This window comes from Euprymna scolopes, chromosome 29 (genome assembly GCF_053919585.1).
Source record: "Euprymna scolopes isolate OS-2025 chromosome 29, ASM5391958v1, whole genome shotgun sequence".
Classification (NCBI taxonomy): domain Eukaryota; kingdom Metazoa; phylum Mollusca; class Cephalopoda; order Sepiida; family Sepiolidae; genus Euprymna; species Euprymna scolopes.
In genome coordinates, this window is record NC_136510.1 from 91629826 (window position 1) to 91652668 (window position 22843).

The following is a 22843-nucleotide window of genomic DNA, read 5'->3' on the forward strand; positions in this document are numbered from 1 at the left end:
TCTACTAAACCCATATTTATCAAAAATGAAAAATATTACAATGAGGCCCTTAAAAACTCGGGATATAATTCACAAATTAAATTCATAAATAAAAATGATAGAAACATAAACTGCATTGAAAATAAACCTATTAAGAGCGTAATAACATATAATTTTGATTTTTAAATTTTAAATTATCAATCACATTACTTAATATATATATATATATATATATATAGAGAGAGAGAGAGAGGGGGGGAAGAGAGAAGAAAGAGGGAGAGAGAAAGAGAGAAGGAAAAGGTAAAGGCTTTTTCGTCTTTGACAAACTGTGGATACCCACCGTAGGGTTACCTACGTTTGAAATTTTTGTGGCAGGAAAGGCGCAATCTCCAACCACACATCTTCCGAGTGGCAAGTTGAGTGTATGTGCAGTAGGGCAGGTCGATTTTGGAACCCCGGTGAGGCAATGGTGATGATAGTTGGGGTTTGACATAAAAAAAGACCTACATTAAATATTTTTCTCAAAATCGTTATCTTTGCTTGAGGAAATGACTTTAAATGTTGAAAAATTGAAGCGATTAAAAGTTTTTCGGTGAATTGTTGAGAACGTCCCGTCATCAAAACAAGCCGTACTGTAAAGAAAATGGAAGCATTATTTAGAGAATTTTAAACTACATTTTTAAATAAAATGAGTGAGGATAATGCATTAAAAAATAAATATTAATTTTAAAGACAAAACTATGTTTTTTTTTAAATAATAGCGATCAAAGTTCGCTTTTTCATTTCAGGAATTTTTTTGGGGTGGAAACATTTTACATTTCACCGTCGCAACACACGTTCGTTATTGATATTGAAAGTTAACGTTTATTTATTATTTAATTTGAAAACATTACGATTTAGGCTTATTTATTTCTAACGGAAAAAGGAAAAAGACTTGTTTAAATATATATTATTATATTTCAATGTCTGTATTGAATTTAAACATATTTGTTTTATCTTTTTTAACTTGTTTTTCTATTAGGTTGGTGCAAAAATTATGGCAGTTTTTGACGTTCAAATGAACGTTCAAATGAACGTTCAAATGAACGTCAAAAACATTATTTTTGCACCAACCTAATATTTCACATCAAATTCTATTTGAAATTTTTATTAAAATATGATAATACTCCAGTTTTATATATAATCCATTTATTTATTTTACTTTTCAGATTAGAATGTCAGTAAATGCACAACGTTCCTGAGGTTCACAAAATTTGCTGGTCCACCTTGTCATTTGGATGAAACAGCACCTTCAACTTCACGACAAGTTATTCAGTTTAGTTATTTCCTCTAAAACAGTTATCCCACTTAAAAATAGTGAGATTTCTGAGTTAATTCTCAAGGAAATAATTAGTATTCGGCAAGCAGTTAATCCACAAATACCCTTATTAAGGTAACATTTCTCTATCTATATAAAAGCCAAGTACGGCCAAGGATGGAATACTGTTGCCATATCTGGGCAGGAGCTGCCAAAAACAGCCTATCATGCCTTGACAGAGTACAAAATAGACTTCGTGGTTTAGTGGGGGATGCCCTTTTCTCTACCCTGCAACCCCTCTCCCACAGAAGAGACGTTGCAAACCTATCCTTGTTTTATCGTTATTTTCATGGCAGGTGCTCGTCTGAACTCCTATCCCTGGTCCCCCCTCGCCAATCTTTCACGAAAGACACCCGTCTAGCTGAATCCACTGTGAAAAATTTCCCCCATTCTATATCTGTGCCTAAATCAAAACGCGGATTTCATGAACAAAGCTTCTTTCTTAGAACTGCACGCCTGTGGAACTCTGTTCCGTCTGCTTGCTTCCCTCCGGACTACAACTTGAATGTCTTCAAGTCTAATGTTAACAAATTCCTAATGAACCGCCCCCTTAAGTAAACACTTCATCAAATCTCCTCACTAACGTAATGTACTTGCAATAACCCTTATCCCTGAGTGGCTTCCGGGCCTTGATAAGTGGTGATTTCTGTGTAAAAAAAAAACATTATATAGGACAGAAAGTCAATATATTTTGCTATAAGAGGGCTAAACAGATTGACAGGAAATCTCTTGCAGCAATCAAAGTGAAAATAATGAAGGAACAGCTACACAGACTGATATATCTTCTTGTAGCTATAAACTTTCTGACTTGAGATGTGATGACTTTGCTGTAAAGTGCAAGACAGAATATTGTCAAACAAGGCGTATAATCTGCACTTGTCCTCCTAACAAGGAGGTAAAATTAATTCTATAGATTCACCTGCAATTATGTTCCTTTTTTGTGGAAAATAAAATAATATATTGGTATTTATTATGTAATCTGGATCTATTATTAAACATGCAAATTTTCCAATTTTCAGGTTCCACTAGAAGAACTGGCATTTACAGCAATTTTTAAATTAATTTATGGAACAACAAAAAGCCTAACAACATTTACTGGTCCTTTAGGGAAACTTTGTATCAATAATTATCAAGATTTGCCTCAAGTAGTATTCGAAAAAATTAGTGTCCCTCCCGATCATCATTATCTGACAGCAGAAGAAACAAATAATTTAAGTGTGAAGACCAGAGGCTACTTTTTGAGTATGCTGTTGGCATTTCTTGTGGAGATGTTAACTTAGAAAATTGGGCCCTTGGATCAAGGAGGATGGCTAACATAAGCCACAAGATTAATGTGTTTATAGACTAGAGTTGTCTATCCTCAAACACTATGGTAAATTAAACATGTTAGTCAAATTTATCATCCAAGTGTATGCAGTTAGTTGGTTTGAGATCAAAACCGACAATATTTTTTTTAACCAACAACAGTATATTTTAATATGATTCAGAGAACACAGAAGTTAACTGAAATCCAAATTACTGTTTTAAACTGTTCAAAATATAGTGCTTTTGCACTACTTCCGGAAATTACAATATCGACGATAAACTCAGATGAATTGGATGTAAGAGAAGAGGGCATTCAAACGATTTTTTCCATTAGATAAATCAATATTTATCCATTAAATTTTATTAGTTTTCTCAATTTACCCAAACAATAGTTAGTTTTATTCATATTACATTACAAAAATATAAAAAAATAAGTGTTTTCCAATAATTTTCTTGTTTTTTTTTTGTGTTTTTTCCAGAAATAGTGAACAACTAAAAAAAAAAAAATGAAAAAGATTACTGCTATCAATTTTGCAGCCACACACTGGTCAAAGTTGATTGATTTTTCTCAAAAAGTTGTATGGGGAGAAAGCAAGACAGACACATTACAAAGTCATCATGCCAGCAAATTAGACCTTCATTTTCCTCAAAAGGAAATTATAAAGAACAATTTAGTTCTATTATAAGTTTATATTATTGCCTCTAATAAAAAATTAAAATACATGATTCTGTAACTTGTATCAAGTTGTTATATTGTGTAATACATCTCCATATATCTTTTTGAATTGTGAAATTTAAAAGACTTAGTTACTAATTAGCTTTTTTTTTACAATTTTTGTTTAATTAACGCAGTAAAAGTTGATATTCTGCAAGTTGTGATTCATAATTAAAATTATAATTCATGTATTTATTTTTCTCTAAATGTATTTCATATAAATATATCAATTTTAATTGAAACTTTATAAGAATAATGAAATTCCAAATCAGTGTTGTGAAAAATGCTATGAAAATTAAGGATTTTTCAGCATTTTTCTACACGATATTTAAAATTAAATGCTCAATTTTCTGTTCAAGATGAGAATCTAATTTTTGGTATATGTTCTTATCACATCAAATCCCAACTATCATCACCAGTGCCATGTTGATTTTCTGAAAAAAATTGCAAATCAACCTGCTCTAATGTACAGGACGACTGGTAACAAATGCCGAGAGAAACGGAGAGCACATACAGCATCTAGAATTCCCAAATGATCACCAATCTAGTACTGACCAGGGTCAACACTGCTTTACTTCGGTGATCTAACGAGAGCCGTTGTGTAAACGCGATTATACATATATATATATATATATATATATATAAACATATATACATATATATATAATATATATATATATTAAGGTTATATATATATATAAATATATACATATATACATATATATACATATATATATAATATATATATTAAGGTTATATATATATATATATATATATATATATATATATATATATATATATATATATATATTACAGGTTAAGGCATTCATTAATTTTAGCCATGCTGTGTTTCGCGCCTTCATTCTTAAGACGCTTGAAATAATAGTATAAAATATGACGACTCTAATAAAAGTTTTATCTATCGGTCACTTTAATAGAAAGTATTAGCCGGAAACTTTCACTTTCATTACTCGGAAACAAACCCCCAATATTACTTTCACTACCGCTTATTACTTCGACCCTATTTTACTTCTAAACGTTTCATCATCCCTCTGTCCAATAAGAAACACCGTACCTTTAATTTTCTGCTCAAATACATTTACATCATTATCCTCATCCGCCACTTTTATCGACTCATATTTTGCTTGAAATGGAAAGGAAGTGAGCCAGTATGTGCTTTGGTTGTTTCTGAATCATTGTAAATGCGTACGCTAGGAAGGATATGTTTGGTCGATCTTGTAGTTGTCGTTCTGTTGCATTAAGTGATTGTCAATGGATCGTAATGATTTTATAACCATACGGTTAGATTTTATAACGAATCTATCAAGGATTAAAGTCATTCGAGTATAGGTGTTATAATGAGATTGTAAGATGCCGGTCTAATTTCTAGTCTCGCACTCTTAGAAACAGTCCCAAAAGAGCCTTAAATTCATAGGGCGCAGACTATCAGCCAGACTCCAACATATGTATGTACCAACGTCATAATGTTGCATCCACGTGCCTTTTTTGCACGTTCTTTACTTAAATGTGTTCGGATAAAAGCATAGAACTTCACCCTTTATTTATATACTTCCAACTTACGTTAGAAGCGGCAAAATCCCACACCTTCCTTTTACTATCAAAACAACCCGAAAAGCTGTTTACTCTTATTGTTTTCCCTCGCAAATACAAATAAAAAACGATAACTTTGGAATTTCCTTCCTGTTTCTTGCATTAATGACTGTACAAATATGCACCAGTTTAAATGTAATGTGAACAGGCATCTTGCTGCTCAACTCCCACACAGTTTCGAGTAAGTAATGATCTTAGACCGTAGCCCTTTACGCTCAAGTGGCTTGTTTTACGGTTCGATTCTCTGTGTGGGCGGTATTTAGCATAGAATTCTGAATTATTTAAGGTTTGTAACTGGTCCTGGCTGACGGAATGAGAGACGGATACACACTTTGATTAAAACGAGAGTTATGTTCGAAATTTCGTGTAGATTTCTGAATTTGGTAGAAAAGTTACTGAGTTCGGCAAGAGACACGTAAAGAAGGCCGGGGGTTAAATCGGTTGCGAGAAAGACACTCAAGAAGGGAACCGTAATCCAAATAATAAAGACTACAAATCGTCATCTAAAATTTCATAAACATAAAAGCAAACCGGATATGTATACAAACGAAACACAAATAATGCATTGTAGGGGTATTTACATAAAAATCGTTCAACGTGTTAACGCTTTTGTTCATTAATTTTCGTTCTCTCTCTTCACGTGAAAATTTTTGGGTTTTTTTTAATTATTCCCACGTATATGAATTCTAAAGTATGCACAATCTTCTTTTTCGGAAGGCACCGGTTACGTGCTGTCTTAAGATCAGTCTCGGCTAAAATTATTCTTGGTCATGACATTGGCCGCCTAAGAGGAAATTACGTCTGTCTTGAAACGAAAATGGAGGAAAAAAGAAAAGAAAATTAAAATAAAACCACTTTCATTAAGCGCACCTCTCTTCGGTATGGTAAAAAAGACCTCCTCGCTATGGCTAACTAACACTGTTGTTGTTGTTGTTGTTGTTGTTGTTGGTGGTGGTGGTGGTGGTGGTGGTGGTGGTGGTGGTGGGTTTTTTTTTAGGAGAACGGTGTGCCATCTTCAAATAATGAGCTGAATACTCCACTAAACAATATGGATTATTGTCCTGGAATCCCTTAAGACCAAGGGCTCACAAGAAAAAAAAATACTAAAACATTTTTAAAATTGGAAAAACATTTTTAAATTGGAAAAGAGGAAAATTATGTTCCCAACTTTTTTTACTAATTTAGTTTTTTAGAAGTAAGAAATAACTTTACTGGAATATTCAACTATGTATTTGTCTCATATAGAGATCATATTTGTCATATAGAGATCATATTTGTCATATAGAGATCAAGTATTAGCTCCAAAAAAGGGCATGGGAACCGAGTTCCCCGCACAAGCGAACACACGGACACAATCTGCTTATTTTAAGGCAATCGCGATTACCACGCTTTACTTCTGGTAATATCATTCTTTGTCACAATGGCTGAATACAGTCTACATTGACTTCCGGTTTGTGTCATACTTTCTTTTTCTCGCGGGATTTCGCGACAATGTAGACGTGACGAAAACGCCCCCCGTTCGACCTCTCATCAACAACTCTTGAGGCCAACATAAAAGTAATCTTACTTGTACATCTTTTGCTATGAACTTTAACAATTTAATACTTTTGTTCATGCTGTAAATAAATTTGCTTTAGTTGTCATTATGATATCGGCATATTTCGTGCAATCATTCCTTGCTTAAAGGAGAACGCGACTACTAACCTTCTAATTCTTCTACTTAACGATATAGGGTGATTTTGCTGCGGACGCGCATGCAAAGGACGACCTAGATCCACGTACATCCAGCAAATAGCACACGAGGCAGCTGATGGAAGACAGGAAACTCTTGAGAGGAAGAGGCACATTGGTCCGGGCAAGGAGCCCGTCATGATGATGTATTGAAAGAATATTTGCATACGTATTTTTTGAACTACTGTTATCATCGTGACTTTGTTTCCTAACGTTTCGGGAAATATAAGTTCCGACTTTCTTTAAAGCGTATATTGTCGAATGAGGAGAACTTTCTCTTAAATTCGAGAATCTGCACGGAATTTCGAACGTAGCCCTTCATTTAATCTTTTTTTTTAATTTTTACATAGGCATCACCATTTATCAAGGCTAAGAGGCCACTCGAGGATAGGGGGGGGTTAAAGAGTGTACAGTAGTCAATTGGATAATATAGTAATTCTTAGTTATGGAAATTCAGTAAATTTGTTAACTTATATGGAACGGCTCATCAAAAACTTGTTTACGTTAGACTTGAAGACAATCATATTGTGGTTAGCTGGAAAGCAGGAAAACGGAAGACAATTCCACAGGCGTGCAGTTCTAAGAAATAATATTTGTTCATGGAATCTACGTTTAGGTTTAGGCACAGATAAAGAGTGGGAGAAATTATTGATAGTGTTTTCTTCAAGACGGGTGTTTCTTGTGAAAGTTTGCCGAAAGAGAACCATAGATTGCAGCTCAGTCGAGCACTTGTCATGAAAATAAGGAGAAAGCAGAGACAAACTCGCAACATTTCTTCTGTGAGAAAGAGGTTGCAGGGAAGAGAAAAGAACATCCCCTACGAGGCTACAAAGTCTATTTTGAACTCTATCAAGGTAGGGCAAGTCCTTTCTAGCAGCTCCTGCCCAGATGTAGCAACAGTACTCCATCCTTGGGCGTACCTGGCTCTTATATAGATAGAGAATTGCATCAGCAGTGAGATATCTATTGTATATATAGAAGGATCTCACCATTTTTTCCAGCGGCCTTTGCATCTCGATCCGTCGTTCATGATTGGGTACAAACCATAATTATTATTTTTTGAGATTGGTCCACACTGAGGACCTGTGGCGTAGTGGATAAAGTATTGGTAATATTCAGGTGTAAGTTGCAATCTCTCGTTTAAATTTTTAATTTATTTCTTCGTGTATTCTTTTTGTTTTGTTTTTCTCGTGTGAGATATATTTCTATTATAAAGTCTCGTGTAACGCTTGTTTCCCTTTCACTTAATCGTACACATTTGTGGTTTATGCTAAAAAGAACATAGTTAACAACCATTTCTTTGTTTAATATCAACTGTTTAATTTTGGGATCCTACACCACTAAGTAGAGATTAAGTATACTAGTATGACTTTTGGCGAGGGTCACAGTAGTAGATGTATGAATAACCTGACAGCAACCGGAAATATACCCAGTTGTATGTGATGTAAGTAGAGCTGGCTTCAAATCTTATTTTCGGGAAGGAGGCATTGAAATACTAGTGGCGAATGATATGACGTATATATGACGTCACGTGTTGGAGCGGGAAAACAGTTTCTGGGAGTCCCTCGGTGGGAGTGTTACGGACGAGATGCGTCAAAGAATGTTGTCAAGATATTTTGCCCGTCTGCATCTCCTGATGTCCATCATTAAAATTAAGATTAAATAAATAAATAATTATTTACGTGGTCTTTCCGCAATCATCGAAATCTCTTCTTTTTTTTGTTCATATAAAACTTTGAAGAAATAGTGAGTCCCTAATTGTGCGTTTATGAATGAGTAAGTCCATCTCAAGTCAAACAGAAGCTTAACAACCACGAGAAGATCATGACCGGCACAAGGACAATATCATATGGATCATTCTTTTAAACTCCTCGGCCTAACGTTCACAAGGAACATTGGGAGGATGGCCAGGACCGCTGCGAAGAAGGTAGGCTCTCTCTACCATGCTTGAAAGCTACTAACGCAAGAAAGTATCCTGTACGTCTATAAGGCCACTATTCGCCCATGTATGGAGTACTGTTGTTATATTTGGGCTGGTGCATCTGCTACTAGTCTCTTACTCCTAGACAAGATCCAAAAGAGAGTCGCCTACCTGATATGTCCAGAACTGTCATCTAAGCTTCATCCTCTGTCCTACCGACGAAATGTTGCATCCCTCTGCCTGTTCTACAAGTATTTTAATGGTGAATGCTCTGACGAACTGCAAGCACTTGTGCCCCCACGACGTAAAGACCCCCGACAAACCCGATAACCCGACAAGCAATTACACAGTAGAGATCCCTAGATGTAAGAGAACTTCTGCTCCCGTAGTTTCTTCTCCAGAACCGCTAGACTTCGGAATTCCCTTCCGGGTTCCTGCTTCTCCAACTTTACTAACATGCAGAATGTTCAGGTATAACGTGAACTGACATCTTGCTACCTAACTTCCTACATAGTACCCTAAGTAGCTTATGTTCCGGAAAATAGCTCCCTACACCAAAGTGGCAATGTGCCTTCTTTGGGGTGAAAATATAATAAAATAAGTTTGTTTTTTTAATATATGCATCAAAAGAATGAAATAGAAGCACCCGTGCATGAATGTATAAAGACATTCTATTGTATTCATCATTGCTCGCTTGCAAAAACGTATATGTAATGAATGTTGTCTCGAGATTTTGCCCGTCTGCATCTCTTAATATCCATCATTAAGACTAAGTAAAGACATTAGCCTATTGTTTTTTATCGTTCACTGGCGAAAACGTATATGTGAAAAGCGTTTGTTTGCCCTTTAAAATGTTACACATTCAGACTTAAAGTAAGTCTGAATCAGATATCGACCACGTTGTCTGACAAAATGATATTGCAGAGCGGAACGATAAATTTGTCGTCCTAATGAAAATAACACTACAGCTTTATTTTAAAACTTTTATTGAAACGGTCAATTAAGGTAACTTGATTATGTAGGAGAGCTGACATCTATTCAATGCAGCCGTCTTCAGCTCTAATCACCGTCTCGTATAGGTTCAGAACTAGGAGCATGGCTTTTCCACAAGTGCCGGCGGGAGCTTGGTGATTACTCGGCAGATGGCGGTGGTCAGGTTAGCTTTGATGTTCAGGGGGGTTATGTTGGTGATATTCTAGATGTATGACCAAACGAAGTAGTCCAACGGGTTCAAGTAAGGAGAAGACAGGGCCAGTGAAAGAAGGGTAAAAATTTGTAGCACTCCTTCTGAAGCCAATCCTGAGTCTCTTTGGATTTGTGGACCGGCGCCGAGTCCTGCTGCCACATCCAGGGTTTGCCAGCCGTTACCTGATTGCACCAGGGGATCACTACACTCTTCAACACATCCAAGTACATTTTCATGTTGACTTTAAAGCCGACTTCGAAGATGTGGGGTGGCATGATGTGGTGATTACTTGAAACCAAACCGTGGCGGAAATTTTCGTTGAGCTGTGCCCTAAAGCGTTGAACCGTCTGCATTTGCATTTTGAGGACGCTGAAAATGGTTCTGTTGTGATAACTTGGAGCGGTAGAGAGCATGAGGTGTACAGCGGCGCATCTTCGAGCTCACTTGTTGAACATTGTGCCACTTTCAGGCGTGATAAAAGACTCTTATCACTCTGTAGATTTGTACACAACTGGCCAACTAGTAGATGGTCCGCAACAAGAACGAAAACTGGTTTGCATCAAACGGAAATGGAATCATGCCGTCTTTTCGAGGGCGACAATTTTATCGTTATACCGTGTACCTATCTACTCGGTCAGAACCGGGGTAAATCGGAACCGTCACTAAACAATATAACTATAGATTTTAAACACAACGTGAGCAGAATCCACCCTACTCAAGAGTAAAATAGAACATTAAAAAATAACATTAGACACAACAATAGAACAGGTTTTTTCTTAAGACAAAATAAAATTTAAAATAGGAATAAATAAACTACGTAGTAATCGAAACGGACTGAATACAAAAATTGGCAAGCACTTGTTTGTGATGAAAATAAAAAAAGAAGGCAAAAAAGTTCTGCATGCCAAAAAATAAATAAATAAAAGGAATGAAACAGAGATAAAATTTAAAGGGAGATAAAAAGGGGCAGATAATTATGATTGATGAAGTGGGTACTTGGATAATGGTTGAACTCGTTTGAAATCTGATATGTTGCGTCGTGGAACAACGGGAAACTCTGATTAGAAAGGACAGTTAAGTCCGTTCCAAGTATAACGTGTAAAAGTGAAATGAAATACACACAATTACACACACGCGTGCGCGCGCACACATACACACACGCATGCACACAAACACGCACACACACACACACACACACACACACACACACATACAAACACACATACACACAGTAGTTTCCTTCAGTTTTGACAGAATATGGATACCCACTGTAAGGGTGCATGCGCGTGGAATTTTTCTGTTGCAAGAGTTGCGCAATCACAACCACATTTCAGTTGAGTCGGCGTTGTTAAATACCTGTGACAAGTTGAAGTTCACGACAACTGGAAACAATGCCGAGATAAGCGGAAAGCACATACTGCGTCTAGAAATGGTCACCCATCTGATACTAACCAGGCTCAACGTTGCTTAACTTCGGCCATCTAACGAGAACTGCAGTGTCAACATAAGTATGCCGTAGAATAAAATACACATACACATACACATTGTTTGCGAGTTCGTTCCCTATAGACTGAGAAACGGCTGGACCGATTTTTTTATTTCACAGGAAGATAATTGATGGGTCTTGAAGTGTGTATACGTACGTTTTGTATCGAAACGCGTATAAGTATTCAAAACCGATAATCGAAAAAATCTTATTTAAGAAGGCAGTCCGATTTTGACCAAAGTTAACACGTTTATACTTCAGACTTGACTTTTTTATTTTAAACTTTAATTCAAGCTATTATTTACGCACAAACAGAAAGGCCCGCCATATGAAATCATCAGTAAGTTCTGTGATATGGCAGAGCAGATTCGAAATGAATATTTTTGTTTGAAACACATCTGAACCATGATACTTGTCTTTTTCAATTTAAACTTTAATCCTAGCCATTATATAGATAATAATATTATAAAATCTACAGTAGGTTCTCTACAGTGCAATGTAAACTAAAATGTATTGTGCACAAAGTCGCTGCACTGCAGGAAGGCATGCGAAGCTTTTTCACGGTGCACTTCGAGTGGTCGCAATCTAGAGCAGGCAATCAATCATTGAAAAAAATGCCAATAAAAGTGTGGGAGAGTGAAGCATTTGTTGATCATCATTCAATCTCGGGCAGCAACGGGGTCCCCTACTAGTATATATATTAGGGATTGTTAAAATTGATACACCGATATATTGCTTTATCCCTTACGAGGAAAGCAATTCCACTGACGAGTTCATAATTAAAGGATACTCTAACTTAACATCTAAATCTGACTCCCAAGATTGCCATGGACATGGAATATGTGCCTACATTAAAGATGGCTTTCCATGTGGTAGGGATATCTCCATAGAAGACCCTAATTTACCTTATATCTGCTTCCGGGTTGCACTTGCTTACACCACTGTATTTATATTTGCTCTCTATCGCCCCCACAACAGCGGAATTACTATCTTTAAGAGCATATCTGAAAAATTGACCACACCCTGTCTGCTCACCCTTCAGCTAACATCCACATTTGCGGTGACTCCAATGTCCCTAATGTTGAATGGCTGATCATCTAACAAAACAGATGATGAGGGGAGGTTCTGTCATGATTTTGCCATTGCATAAGACCTCACCCAGATTGTTCACAAACCCACCCGAGTGCCCGATACTTCCGGTCAGTATGCTAGCCTTCTACACCTTTTTCTCACAACTTCCCCATAGCTATGTTCAAGTTCCGTTCTGTCTCCTCTGGGATCTTCTGACCACTCCGTTGTATCAGTTAAGATAAAAACAAAATGCAATAAGTCTTCAGATGTACCTCTCCGTCGTACTGTATATCGATACTCTATGGCTGACTGGGATAGCTTCCGTACACTTATATCCGATCTACCCCTGTATTCCATGTTTAAAATAGAGGTGTCCTCTATAGTATCAGACCTGACCGAATGGCTAATTTAAGGCATAGACCGATTCATACCATCCAAAAAATTCCAACAAAAACCTAACAGCCAGCCATGGTTCTCCCCAGAATGTGCTGCTGCCATCGCGCACAGAAATCACTTTTTCCATAGCTATCAACGACATAGATGCACTGAGACTAAAAGCTGCCTTCAGGACTGCCAGCAACCATTGCAAAAAAGTAATAAAAAAATGCAAGAGAGCTATATACTCCGTCCCTTAAATCCAAAGTAGCTGATCAGCGTCTTGGTTCCCACTTGTTTTGGCAAATAGCAAACAGGATCCTGAACAGAAGCGTGCGTTCTATCCCAACCATCATCAATGGACCTAAGGTCATGTCGTCAGCATCAGATAAGGTCAAACTATTTTCCAAGAACTTTGCAGCTAATTCTACCCTATGCGACGAAGGCCATCAACTTCCCGTATTTCCTCCTATAACGGACAACACGCTCTGCAACATACAAATATCTGTGCGTGAGGTCGCCAAGCTAATCAATAACCTTGATTCCAGTAAAGCAACTGGCCCTGACGGCATTCCAATCATTGTGCTGAAAAAGCTCCAACCAGAACTTGCCCCCATACTTACAAAACTGTTTAAACGTTGCCTTAAGGAGAAGTGCTTTCCAACACCCTGTAAAACCTCATCAGTATGCCCTGTATTTAAGAATTCAGGTTATAAGTCATCTCCCTCTCAGTACAGACCAATAAGTCTCCTGTGTGTCATGAGTAAGTTGTTGGAATTCATATTAAGTAGAGAGGTAGTCAACCACCTCAGCAGAAACAACCTTCTTAGTGACATGCAATATGGTTTCCGTTCTGCCAGATCTATAGGATATCTGCTAACTCTTATATCTCTTAGGATTAGTAAATCTCTTGACAAAGGCCTCCTTTCTAGGGCAATTACTCTTGACATATCAAACGCCTTCGATAAGGTGTGGCATAAGGGACTACTTTACAAGATTTCCAGCTACGGTATGACTAGAAATGTTTTTTCGATCATTAAATCATTTTAAATCATTTCTCTCCGATAGACTCATAAGAGTAGTGGTTGATAGGCAGAAATCAGAGGGTCTCAATATTAATGCTGGAATCCCTCACGGGTCCATCCTAGGCCCGACTCTCTTCCTGATATGCATCAATGATCTCTCAGAACACATACTTAAATCATTCGTTAACATCTATGCTGATGACACGACCATCTATGGCAACACATCAAAGGCCGTAAATGACAAAGTTCTCTCAGATTCACTCTCCTCTGACCTTGAGCGCATGGTAAAGTAGGGGGGGCTGATTACTTTTAATGCATCTAAAACCAAGCTTCTATCTTTACATCATCAACGCTCTGATCCCCATCTAGCATCAATTGAAATGGGTGGCTCTCTTCTAGGGGAAGCTCCTTGTTTTGATAAGCTTCTGGGCTTGACCTTTACTTGAGCTGAAATGGAACACGTACATCGTCAGTTGCCAAGGTCGCTGGAAAAATGGTGGGATCCTTCTACCGCTCCAGAAGATATCTCACCTCTCATACAATTCTCTATCTGTATAAAAGCCAAGTACGTCCAACCATCTGGGCAGGAGCTGCTAAAAACAGCCTATCCTGCCTTGACAGATTACAAAATAGGCTTCGTGGCCTAGTGGGTGATGCCCTTTTCTCTTCTCTGCAACCCTTCTCCCACAGCAGAGACGTTGCGAGACTGTCTTTGTTTTATCGTTACTACAGTGGCAAGTGCTCATCTGAACTCATATCTCTGATCTCCCCTCGCCAATCTTTCAAGATAAACACACGCCTAGCTGAAAACACTGTCAAAAGTTTTCCCCACTCCTTATCTGTGCCTTAATCAAACGTAGATTCCATGAGCAAAGCTTCTTTTTTAGAAGTGCCCGCCTCTGGAACTCTGTTCCGGTTGCCTATTTCCCACCTGACTACAACCTGAATGTATTCCAGTCCAATGTAAATAAATTTCTGATTAACCGCCCCCTTAAGTAAGACACTTTATCAAATACTGTACACACAATAGTCCTTATCCCCGAGTGGCTTCGGGGCCTTGATAAGTAGTGACTACCCTGTAAAATGATTTTTTTAAATAGATGTACACACACATACTCGAATTAATGAATCAAAAACAAACAACCGAAAACTTGCTACTGTTATTTAATCACACACACACACACACACACACACACATACATACATATATATATATATATATATATATATATATATATCCTCCTTAATCGCAGCAAATATATATATATATATATATATATATGATATATTATATATATTTTTTCTGATATATGTTGTGTCAATGCTGCAAGTAATATAAACTTAATAATGACTAGGTTATTATTAAGGTTTTCATATTAGAATAATTTAGTATTTACTATATTTACTATATTCCAAATGTCTTTAATAAAATAAAATAAAATACGTATTATATACGTTTGAAGCCCAAACAACGCATTATTACAAAATAAACATTTATTTTGTTTGAAATTTATATTGAAATTCATAAATATATTTTGAAGTAAAGCTTCATCTTCAGTATGTCTTTCTTTCTTTTTTTTGCCATGTTGTTGTTGGGGCAGAGAATCAGAAAGTAAAAGTCCGTTTGTTGTTTTTACGGTAGTTTTTCAAGATTTAAAAAACTACCGTAAAAACAACAAACGAACTTTTACTTTCTGATTCTCTGCCCCAACAACAACATGGCAAAAAAAAAGAAAGAAAGACATACTGAAGATGAAGCTTTACTTCAAAATATATTTATGAATTTCAATATAAATTTCAAACAAAATAAATGTTTATTTTGTAATAATGCGTTGTTTTGGCTTCTAGCGTATATAATACGTATTTTATTTTATTTTATTAAAACTCAACCAAAGGAATAAAAATCTTAATCTTTAATAAATTTTTAAATATTAAAAACAATTTTTTCAAAATAAATATTCCACTCATACTCATTCTCCTTTGTATTTGGTTCTAAGCAATGCAGTTTTATTGAGTACTAGCAGGCCGCCCGCCGTTTCCCGATCGTAAACATCGCATTTTAATTCATGCAGAAACTGAGACCTGTGCATGCGAGTATTGTTTTTTTTTCCTAAACAGTCCAATTCTTGTAAGTAAAAAAAAGCTGAGATCGAAACCAAAACCTAAAGGCATTGAGTCAACTACAATAACCATTAGGCTACCTTGCCACGATCTTTAAAAGTGTTTTCAAACCTACTTATACTAAACATAACGAATGCGTCATGGGAACGATTCACCCATGCGCAGCTGTGAACTAGTCGACAAATAGATAAAAATCCGATGACACCCACCAATCACAATTTTTGACTCCTTAAAACTGTTGTTTTCGGATGGAAACCGATTAAAAGGTTTTGCACATGTCTGAACACCCAATATACCAAATTTTAAGTCTATAGACCAAATATTCGTTGAGTATATAGGTTTAGAAGTGTCCTTACAGCACATGCATTCTAACTTTTATAGATATATAGATTAGGTTACATTCTTTATTTAAATTATTTGAAATAAAGTACTCTCACCATAAGCAGAAACCAATAGTGTTAGAATTTTAGACTAAAGCATCTCCAAAATATCTTCCCATCAGAAATTACTCTAAACATTATTAGAAAATTCTATAGATTCCTAGAAAAGGGTTCAGTTCCATTTTTTTTCCAACATCGATCAGTTCTGTAATGCAATAGATATACATTTTTTGCGTAGAAATAACGGTGAGAATCTTATGACATATTTATGACTATTTAACAAATCAAAAGAAAAAGATATTCAAGTAATAATTAAAAAAAAAAAAACGAGATCAAATATTTTTTAGAAGAGATCAGAGCAGTCATTTTAAGCCGCTTGATACGTTTATGCCACAGAAACCCCGTAGTAATTACGTGCAAGCATTATTTTAGAGGGTTAGAAAGAAAAAAATATTATGGCTTGGGGCTAGGAATGCTTTATAATCCTGTAATCGGTCATAGGTCCCAGTTCATTTGAAATTAATTATTCAACCTTAAATAATCAGATTTTATTGGAACAGCTAATTTGTTGTGCCAATGCATATATATGTATGCATGTATGTATGTATGTATGTATGTATGCATGCATGTATGTATGTATGTATGTATGTATGTATGTATGTATGTATGTATGTATGTGGAGCTCAAGGATTGGTGTGGCGTGTGTTAAAAGCACACAAATGCTCTAGCGTCATATATAGCTTCTCCCAATCTAATCATCCCCACGTGCACGTCGTGAACTCTGCCACGCTAACGGGGCTTTGGTGAATGGCGAGTGTTCAGCGCCAGAAAACTGAATCCCCACTGCCTTGTGGGATAAGGCTTTTGAACCAAAGGCTAAGGGTGAGGTAACCCTGACAGAAACCTCCAGAGGAGCTTAGGCCCTGTTGACTGCGGCATTCATGACCCACCGGCGTGTTGACCATGCTCTGGTGCCCAGTTACCTAAGCCCCAGTCATGGGTAAATGACATTAGCGGGGTAGAAGGAGCTCCTGTAAGCCGTGGTGGAGGCAATCCTTCTAGGAGAGGACAACTCCTACAAGAAATATGCGGTCAAAGCAATTACTAGTCACCTTGCAATGGCTTGTCACTGGGTTATTGTTGCGGAGACTTAGAGAGTGGCACTCGTGTCGTACAAGTGCTTGTCACTTTAATACAACGATGTACAGATGTTACTTGAGATCTATCTATCTTTTATCTTTTACCATCTAATCCTCATTTGTCGTTTATTTCTTTTACAAGTCCTATGGCGATGGAGGAGTGGCAGCGTGTACAGACTTGACCAGTTGGAGGTACACAGTCACAAATCTACACAGGGGCGACAGGTACTCTATCTTAACATCGTTATTGTGCCTTCACATGACAGAGGCCAACTCCGGTGGGGGTTCTGTGACTGAGCAGCCCTATTTAGGGAGAGCACTGCTCACCCAATGTCTTGGGAAAGTGCTAGAAAAGGTGCACTAAAAATTGTCTGTCATACTATCACTGGTTAGTTTCCTGCGGCTAACGGTGGTTTATGTAAGCAGGAAGAAAACAAAAATGTATCTCCAAAAAGGAACAAAATTCAATTTATGCTGTTGGAATGTACGCACTCTTCTTGATAAAGCATCATCCAACCGTCCAGAGCGCAGGACGGCGCTTGTAACTGCAGAGCTACGAAGACTTGATATAGATATTGCTGCTCTGTCAGAGACTCGTCTCTGGGGAGAAGATCAGATGACAGAGCTATGATCAGGCTACACTGTCTTCTGGATTGGTAAACCGGAGGGTATCCGTAGAGATGGTGGAGTCGGTTTTGCGATTAAAACATCCTTAATTGATACTATGGAATTTCCTTCCAGTATCTGTGATCGCATCATGAAACTTCGTGTTCCTCTTTCACATGGCAGATTCATCACTATTCTTTCGGTCTATGCACCAACCCTTCAAGCGAATGAACATGACATTTTGTGTTTCTATGAGTCTCTGCGCTCTGTTGTTGCATCTACACTAATAAATGAAAAACTTGTTATTCTTGGTGATTTCAATGCCCCTGTTGGGAAAGACTATGAGACCTGGAGTCCTCTTGGCCGCTATGGTATCGGTACGATGAATGCTAATGGCCTTAAGCTACTAGAGCTGTGTTCGGAATTTAACCTCGCTATTTGTAACACTTTTTTTCGACGTAAATTGAAGCACAAAGCTACTTGGATACACCCACGTTCAAAGCATGGTCACCTAATTGACTTCATCATTACTCGGAAATGCGACCTTCGAGATGCATATACTGTTGGTGTCATGCGCAGTGCTGAATGTGACACCGATCACAAGTTGGTGAGAGGAAAGTTTAATTTACGAATCCGTAAGAAAGTTCGTCACAGTGGTGTTAAAGGTGCCTAGCCGTATTGATGTCGCGAAGTTAAAGCTGCCTGAAGTTCAAAAGAGTATGGCGGAAAAGCTCGATAATCTTGCATTTGATGGCACATTGGTGAATTTTAAGACTCAAGTTTATTCTGCTGGTGCTGAAATTCTTGGTTTCAAGAGTGATAAGAACAAGGACTGGTTTAACGACAACAATCTTGGAATTAATCAGTTGCTGATGAATAAACAGACAATTTATGAATCTTTACTTCGTGGAAATCATTCTGATCATACAACTAAATTGCGACAATACAAAGAGGTCAAAGCCACATTGCAACGTGAGCTAAGAAAAATGAAAAATCAATGGTGGATGGATATAACGGAGCAGATCCAAAGGGCATTTGACACAAAAAATGCGAAGGAATTTTATGGACTCCTGCGCCAAGTATTTGGTCCTGCTACCTCTTCAATATCACCCCTGATGTCGAAAGATGGTTCTGTGGTCATTAAGGATCCAGAGAATATCTTGAGGAGATGGCAGGAGCACTTTACTGATGTGTTTCACAATCCCCCAGCAGTGGATGCTGATGCAATTGATAGCCTGCCACAATGTGATACCATATTCAGTATGGATCGTTTGCCTAATCTGGTTGAGGTGCAGTTGGCTATCGCACAAATCAGCAGTGGAAAGGCACCTGGTTTGGATGGTGTTCCGGTGGAGCTTCTTAGGACTGGAGGTGCGAATATTGCTAATGCTATCCTTGGTTTTGTTAAGGAAATCTGGCAAGGTGCTCCTGTTCCACAGGACTGGATTTATGGTGTCTTGGTGACCCTGTTTAAGGGAAAGGGACAGAAGAATGTTTGTGACCACTACCGTGGGATTGTGCTTTTGGAAGCTGTTGGAAAAGTTCTCGCACGACTTCTATTAAACAGGTTACTGGAGGATATTTGTCCTAATGCTATTTCGGAATCACAAAGTGGCTTTAGGTCTGGCAGAGGAACTATGGATATGATTTTTTCAGCCCGGCAAGTCAAGGAAAAATGCATTGAACAACAGATGCCACTGTATCAAGTGTTTGTTGATTTAACCAAAGCATTTGAAACGGTTAACAGGGATGCTCTGTGGCTAATCTTGGAGAAAGTAGGGTGTCCTCCAACTTTTGTTAGAATATTCAAGGAACGGCACAGGGACATGAAAGCTCGAGTCTCATTTAACGGAAAATTGTCTGATAAAATCCCAGTTGACAATGGTGTCAAACAAGGTGATATTCCTGCCCCTACTCTTTTCTCTATATATTTTGCTGCTCTGCTTGCTCATGCGTTTCGTGATTGCGATAGGGGTGTTATGTTAAAGTTTCGAACCACAGGTTGCATTTTTAATCTTAGAAGATTTAATGCCAGAACCAAGCTGCATCATGTCTTGGTCAAGGAGTTACTGTATGCAGACGATGCTGTTTTTTGTCACACACTGAGACTGATATGCATAATATATAATGGATAGCTTTGCTGACTCCTGCACTGCCTTTGGTCTGAGGATCAGTTTGTCTAAAACAAAGGTGATGTTCACTCCTGCACCGGGCCAATCATACGTGGAGCCAGACATCATGGTCTGTGGTGCTAGACTGGGTGTAGTTGATTTATTTATGTACCTTGGTAGTTCTCTGTCGAGGGATGGCTGTCTTGACACTGAAATCCACAGGCGAATTCAGAAGGCATCTGTTGCTTTTGGAAGGTTGGAAAAGAGAGTGTGGTCTGATCGTGGCATCACAGACGAGACTAAGATCTGCGTTTACAAGACTTGTGTGCTGACCACATTGTTGTACTCATCGGAGACCTGGACATTACATCAAAGGCACATTACGTGGCTTGAACGATTTCACCTAAAATGCTTGAGACGTATCTTAAACATCAAGTGGCAAGCACAAGTACCCGATACTGAAGTCCTCATGAGAGCATGTTGCTCTAGTGTTGAGAACTTTGTAATCAGATCTCACATGCGTTGGGTGGGTCACTTTGTTCGAATGAAAGATTGTAGGCTGCCAAAACTAATTTTTTACGGGGAGTTGGAAAATGGCAAGCGCCCTCAACACAAGCCTAGGAAGAGATTCAGGGACTTTACAAAGAATAATTTGAAAGTCTTACAAATCGACATCGACACATGGGAAGAACTTACTCTGCAAAGGCCGAAGTGGAGAAAGCTTGTACGTGAGAGTTGTGACGCTCTAGAGAAAAGAAAGCAGGCCCATAGTAATCTGAAGCGAAAGCTTCGCAAAGGTTTTATTGATGGTCTTAACCATGATACACAGAGCTGGAAGTGCGACACTTGTGAACAAGTGCTTTTGTCAAAAGCTGGCTACGTCAACCACCTTAAGTCGCATAAAACTCCTGTTCAGGTCAACTTTGCACCTATTAGTACAGACCAAATGATCTGTTTGACATGCAGTAAAGTTTGCAAGTTTACTGCTGGTCTGAGAAGACATATGATTGTTCATAGGAATACCCTTCAACATCCAGAGGAAGTCAACTCGATGGAAATTGCTCAAGTTGTGTGTCCCATCTGCTTCAGGATGTGCAAATCTGCGGCAGGGGTGCAGAGTCATCTGAGATGGCATGGACGGCAAGATTGGAGGAACTCAGTGTGACGGCGATCATCTGGAAAGATGCAGCAATCATCATGTATGTATGTTACGATTCTAATATTTTTTCCGATTCAGATACAATTACCGACTCCGTACTAAATTCCTGATTCCGATACAATTACCGATTCCGATTCCGATTATTTATACATCTCTAAATATTTAACTATAAAGTTGTTATTTTTCCCGATTATCATAAAAAGAAAACAAACATTAAAATGTGCGTATATTTTCTAAAACGCATAACCACACTTGTGACGGAGATAATTTATGGATTCGAGTTTTTTTGCCCTGACACTCCGCCGCCATTTCCCGATAAGGAATCCTTGGGCAGTGAGCTATAAACTTACTCCAAGCAAAAGCCGGGTGGCAAGGCCTTCAAGGACGGACCTTCTAGAGTTCCAGTTGGTATGTCAGACTTAAATTTTAAATAGGATTTTAGTTCTTGTGACCAGTTTAACTTTGAAATGATATTTATATTTGCCTGTTAAACAGATTTGAAATAGCATTTGGTTTGATAGTCATCCTAATTCTAAAATTTTGTTACTATGTAAAAACTTAAATTTAAAATACTATTTTTGTTTTTCAATCAAGGATAAATTTAAAATAGCATATTCGGCGGTCATATAGGCTTAATTTTGAAAAATTGGGTTTGTTAGTCTGTCAACGAACATCGTAAAGCTTTTTATTTTTTACACAAAAAGCTGAAGAGCTTGGAAAGCGGAAGTGGTACATTAAAATGAGTGACCTTTTGTTCCCAAGGTTAATTTTCTCTACAGAGTCACTATATTCCTAATGCATATCTACAAGAAATTCATCTCTGATACTGACGCACGTCCACATTTCTTTCTTAGCGTCTTATACCGTCAATATCTGAAACAGAGAGATTAAACTTTCAGGGCATGAATGCAACAGTTCTGTTATCTTAACAATGCAATTTGGAATCCTCGGATCCATTCGGATGGAATAAAAAATAGGAGGCATTACTTTTGGAACGCCCCTAGTATCTCAGACATCTATACGATGATGATTGACGGAAGAAAAACAAGCGAGATGTGTGGGTTAAACGAGGGATTCAGTTCTGAATTCTGTACTGATTCCAGAATTCGACCTAAAAATTTTCAAGTTGGAAGAGACGGAACTGAAGGAAGTCGGAGATTACGTCGGCCTAAACGTTGTAGCCATGATACCCAAAATAGGAACAGAAGTCCGAATATTTTTTAAATGTAGGGTGGAACGATAAACTTGTCGCTCTAAAAAAGACTACAGGTTTATTTTAAAACCTTTATTGAAAAAAATCAATTTAGGTAACTTGATTATGTAGTAGAGCTGACATTAATTCAATGTAGCAGCCTTCAGCCTCAATTACCGCCTCGATAGGGGTTCGGAACTGGGAGCATGCCTTTTTCTCAAGCGGTGGCAGGAGCTCAGCAAATATTCAGCGGATGGTGGCGATCAGCTTGGTGTTCGTGTTGTGGGGGTCATTATTGGTGGTGTTCTAGACGTATGACCAAACGAAATAGTCCAGCGGGTTCAGGTTAGGGGATAAAGAGTCCAGGGAAAGA